This window comes from Triticum aestivum, chromosome 5A (genome assembly GCF_018294505.1).
Source record: "Triticum aestivum cultivar Chinese Spring chromosome 5A, IWGSC CS RefSeq v2.1, whole genome shotgun sequence".
NCBI lineage: Eukaryota > Viridiplantae > Streptophyta > Magnoliopsida > Poales > Poaceae > Triticum > Triticum aestivum.
The window spans coordinates 512,535,597-512,541,449 of record NC_057806.1 but is presented as its reverse complement, the minus strand read 5'-3'; the positions used below and the strand labels follow the sequence as shown (position 1 = coordinate 512,541,449).

At 49.9% G+C, this 5,853-nt stretch overlaps 1 pseudogene; it reads left to right on the top strand.

Moving 5' to 3' along the window:
- The first annotated feature begins 1,576 nt into the window (after positions 1-1,576).
- Positions 1,577-3,117, top strand: LOC123107420 (berberine bridge enzyme-like Cyn d 4; annotated as a pseudogene).
- Positions 3,118-5,853: the final 2,736 nt, after the last annotated feature.

Below are 5,853 nucleotides of genomic sequence, written 5' to 3'. Positions count from 1 at the left end.
AAATTTCTTGAGTTATGACCTTACCATACCTGGATTGATTTATTACTATACGTGGATTAATTATGATTGATTACCATAAATACGTTGGGTATTGCCGGTCAGACGAGAAAAGAGAAAAACCGGTGGGAGGGGCTGGTGGGAGGTGGGACGAAGAAAAACCGGTTGAAAATAAACCGATTGAAAGTGGGGGGGGACTATTCAACCAATTCGTCCATTAAGAGTAGAGATTTTCAAATTGATTCAGCGTGAGTTAATTAATTTTGTCAATGGTCTGATTTCTAAATTAATTTACCGTTTGATTTTCGAAATATTTTCACATGAATGGATGCAACGAACGACGACGACTATCGAGTATTGTAGAAAGCATTCCCTTAATGAATTTCTTAACATTTGAATGGACACACTTGATTTGAGAATGTAGCTTGTCTAACTCTTTGTATGACTAAGAAGAAATACAATATGACCTCGTCCAGGAACGCCTGTACGTGTTGGTCCGATGACCCGCCTCCCAACATGGTCATTCTCAAATCCACGCACTGGCTTTTTCGAGCATCGCGCAGGCGTCAGGCCCGGCCACGGCGTCCTCCATGGTGTCGTGCATGGCATCCCTCTGCAGGGGCGCGTGGATGTGTATGCCTATAAGAAAAAAATTGATGTAGTAGAAAACTTGTGATTGTCAATTAATAGTAGATATAAAATTTTATGGGGAATATTTGTTTTTTTTGAAAGGTTATCGAGAAAAATCTTATATCTTTCTTTTAGGAAGGTGATCTCAGTGTGATTTTCTGATTCTTAATTGTCTATTATTTACGTGATTGAATTGAATCAGCATCTGCCAAAGCAAGCATGAAACAAGATTTTCCGAATTTGGGTTTTTAATGGAAGGAATAAAAAACCAGTGATACAGGGATGGTGGGAGGTGGGACAAAATAAAATCAGACGAAACAGCGTACCAGGCTACCAACTGAGACATTAGGAGTAGAGATTAGGTAAAGATAAAGACAAAGATGACAGATAATAAATGTCTTTTTTAACATAGTACAATTGAAATCGTTCACATACACGAGCATACACTATCTTATGAACGCACACACGCACACCCTATCTCTGTGAGCACCTCTGAAAGACTGAGTCGGTATGACATATTGAGATTTTACGAAGTCATCACAGTTCCTCACAATCAACGGGAATATCTCCGCCCACTAAACGAAAATCGCCGGAAGTCTGAAATAAATACAAGAATAACGCGAGCATCAATGTAAATCTATGACCCTAATGAACTGAGATACTACTGTCCTCCTAACCATTCAATCACATTCATCTCCTATTTGATTTGGGAAGAAACTTCCATGCATGTAATTGACCAGCCCTTCAAGAGAAGGATATGACCGCATGGTTATATTCTCCTACTTGATTTTATTTTTTCGAAACGGACTTGATTTGGGAAGAAATTAACTTCCATGCATGTAATTAACCGGTCCTTGAAGAGAAGGATGACCACATGGTTATATATACGAGGTGAATTAGAACAAATGCACCGTGTCAGTGTACGAAGAGCGGTAGATTATTCATCGAAATGGCAAGCATAGCGCTCGTTCTCATGGTTTGTTTCCTGGGTTTCTTCGTGCCCGCCCCCTCCCTTGCGTCGTCCTCCAACGACACCGACTTCCTCCGCTGCATCTCGACGAGCGTCCCCAGCCAGCTCGTGCAGACGCCGAACTCACCGTCGTTCAGGCAGCTCCTGGTGTCGTCCATCAGGAACGCCAGGTTCGTGGCGCCGGCCACGGCGAGCCCCCCGCTCTGCATCGTGACGCCCACCAACGCGTCCCACGTCCAGGCCGCCGTGCGCTGCGGGCGCCGTCACGGCGTGCGCGTCCGCGTCCGCAGCGGCGGGCACGACTACGAGGGCCTCTCCTACCGGTCGGTCCACCCCAACAGCGAGGCGTTCGCGGTGATCGACCTCGCCAAGCTCCACGCCGTCCGCGTCGACCCACGCAAGGCCACCGCGTGGGTCGACTCCGGGGCGTGGATCGGGGATCTCTACTACCACGTCGCCACGGCGGATCCGAGGCTGGGCTTCCCGGCTGGCGTGTGCTCGACCGTGGGCTTGGGGGGCCTCTTCAGCGGCGGCGGCATGGGCCTAATGATGCGCAAGTACGGCCTCTCCGCCGACAACGTTCTCGACGCCGCCATGGTCGACGCCTACGGGAATCTGCTGGCCGACAAGAAGGCCATGGGGGACGACCTCTTCTGGGCCATCCGGCATCGTGCTGTCATGGAAGGTGAGGCTCGTGCCAGTCCCACCGACGGTGACCTTCTTCAAACTCGCCAAGACCATGGACCAGGGCGCCGTCAACGCGGTGACCAAATGGCAAACGCTCGCGCCCGCGCTCCCGGACGACCTCACCATACGTGTTATCGTAGAAAATCGTAGGGCCAACTTCGAAGCCCTGTACCTCGGCAAGTGCGCCGCGGTGGTGCCGACGTTGCGCAGCCGATTCCCGGAGCTCGGCGTGACGCACGCCGACTGCAAGGAGATGAGCTGGCTGCAGTACACGGCGTACATATACTACGGCGACTCCACCATCAACCGGTCCATGGCCCTAGGTCCCTTCATTAAGAACAAGTCCGACTACGTCCAGAAAGCCCTCACCAACGAGACGTGGGAGAAGATCTTCCTCTGGCCCAAAGGACGCGGCGTCGGGGCAGCTCGTCCTGGAGCCGCACGGTGGTAGAATGGGCCACATCGCCGCCAACGACACCCCGTTCCCGCACCGGAGCAGCGTGCTCTACAACATCCAGTACGTGGAGCACTGGAACGGCAAAGGGCCCGGGGGAGACCTTACGCCTACGCCAAACTGGATCGGGAGCCTGTACGACTTCATGGCGCAGTTCGTGAGCAAGAACCCGAGGGCCGCGTACGTTAACTACCGGGACCTCGACATTGGCGTGAACACGGTGGTCGGCGGAGTGACGAGCTACGAAAGTGGCAAGGTGTGGGGCGAGAGGTATTTTGGTCCGGCAAACTTTAGGAGACTCGCAGAGGTCAAGCGCAGGGTGGACGCCGGCGACTACTTCCGGAACGAGCAGAGCGTGCCGCCACTTCCCTTGAACTAGTGTAAGTAGGAAGCTAGGCCAAATGGTTTAAAAACACGAGGTCAGGCTGTGCAAACCGTGTTTGACCATACTGTAACTCCTAATAATTCCGATGAGCTAAAAAGGTTATTGACATTCGCCAACATAGCTGCAAATGTACCCTAACTAATGATTTCTGTTTTCAGTACGATTTTGATCCTATGGACAGAATGTAACCTAGAGGAATTCAAATCAATGAGATGCAGTCATGCAGACAAAGAATGAGTTGCTGATGACAATAGCCAACACACAATGGCCGTCATAGACACACCAGCTCGGCTAGGAATTCCCTATCCGCGTAGTGCGCAATGGATAACGCACCAGTCGCACACCCTCCCACCGCAAAATATCTCGATCTTGATAGCACAGTTTGTCTCAACCCTGGCCGTCGTCGCCAAGTTTCTTCCCCACACCGCCGCGTCGCTCCCCCTTCTCTTCCTCTTCCGATGGCTTTGTCGGCGGCAAGGAGGACCCGTCCATCCTTTTTTTTTCTCTCCCTAGGTTTTGTTTCCCCAACGACATGACTAGGTGGTGGCGGTGATGACATGTTGGAATAAGGTCCCTTCGGTCTCTCCCTGCTTCTACGATGTTCAATCCGCCGCCGGTGAAGGGCATGTGAGAGTTTGTGTCTCTAGATCGTAGACCTATTGACACATTTCAGATCTTAATAGTTGGTGTGCCCTTTACAAAGAGCAACTGGTTGGCCATTGGAGCGACAATTTCAACATCTTATGCAACATGGTCCGGTTTTTCCCAACCTCTGTCTAAACCTGGACATTCTTCGGCTGGGCTTTGCAAAGCCCAACCTCAAAATTTTAAGCCTGAGCCCGGCCCGGCCCGAAACACATGAACAATGTGTTTTTATTAAAATAATGAATTTCAAGATATTTAAATGATATATGATGCCTATATTTCTAATAAAATGTTGATTTATGCCCTATTAAGGCTTATCTTCGGGCTCTCGGACCGAGCTGTCCGTGGCCAGGTCTACCTCTACCCGATGGTGATGGACAACAACCATATTTTGCATGGGGTGTTGCTCCAACCGATGCTTCTTATTTCTAGATCTCGTCTAAAGGGACTAGTGATTACTGCAATCTTTAAAGTTTGTGTGGCGAAGACGTTTGTAGGTGCCCCTTCCTTTATTGTTGGTTCAAGTGCAATTTTCAGTCTCCGTGGGCAGCATACAATCGGAGAAAGACGCTCCCCGTCATACGTCTGATATTGGGAAAACGTCAGACCGGTCATGGGCCGTTCATTTGGGTTCCATCCCACGGTCATTAGCAAATCTCATTCAAAAGATCCCTCTCCCATTATTTCTCCCAAATCTCTTGCCCGTTCCTCGCTCCCCTAATTAATCGCCTGCCGTGGACCCATTCACCGGCCGTGGAGCTCACGATTCCACCGCGCCGCCACTGATCCATCACCCATCACCACCCAGACCAGATCCACTCCACCGTCTGACTCCTCGACGTGGCCTCCGTTCCACCTCAGCAGCGCGTCTCCCCTCAGAAGGCGCTGCCGTTAGGATCAGTCGGCGGCCGGAGTACCGCATCGTGGCATCGTGCGCGAGCACACCTCGGCACCGGCGGCACTATGTGCGGCAGACTCCAGCCACTATTAGCATGCGACATCAATCTACATGCCCTAGGTTCTGTTCTTTTGCAATATGCATGTACAAACCCGCATACATTGCTTGCCGCTAGAGCGTGCTTTTTTCTATTCAAATCATGGTTTATCCCAGTTCTAGTTGAGATGTAGGGTCACAAAATCACAAATTTCAGCGCCTACACCTTTGCGGCAAGGATGCTAAATTTCGTTTTCAGGTTTCTATGCTTCCACTAGGTCTCGCATGTGTTGTGATTTCAAGATTTTTTTCTACAGAGATTCGGTGCTTCATATATACTATCAAATATGTGTAGATGGATTGGCAATACAACCATGCTTCTCAAGTTTGACATTTTTTTTCCCGTTGTAACCAGTGCTCGTTCTGTTGTGTTGAATTTGATGAATATATATGATGCGTCCAAATATCAATGATTCCTATTTTTCAAACATGCGATTCTTGGCTGTGTAGAATTTGTGGCACTTCAACCTTGCTTCACTGTGTAGAGTCAGAGCGACGATTACCACACCGGAGGACGTCATGCTGCCCCGTGGACCGTCCATGGTACCCTTCACCAGCGGCGAAGTCCCTACTGCATGTTCCTCCTCGGTGTCATCTGGGCTTTGCTAGACTTACGGACACAGATTCACGTATGACAACCTACGGGCTGACCTGGCAATGGTTCATTGGAATTCAGGAGGGTCCACAGTTGAAATCAGGGACGAGGGGAGGGAAATTAGTCGGGACACGTAATCCCGTGCGTTCCGTCCGTGCCTTCTTGTCCGTAAGTGTAGGATTTTCGGTGTCATCTTTGCTGCTTGGTGGCTGCCGTTTCCACGCCACCGCCACTGCCTACACGAAAACCCCTATGTTTAATCATGGATCATGCTAATGGGTGCATCCATGGTCCGACTCCGACTGTGTGTCCCTTGTGCGGTGCCATCGCCATTTAGGTGGACCGTGGTGGCATTATGCCGAGACGAAGCTAACCCCGTAGCCGTTCTTCTATAAAGAAGCAAATGCTGATATCACAGGAAGCAAGTACTATTTCTGTTGGAAGCATAGTAAAGTTGGGCAAACAATCAACAATGTTTCTTTGATATCAATTTATA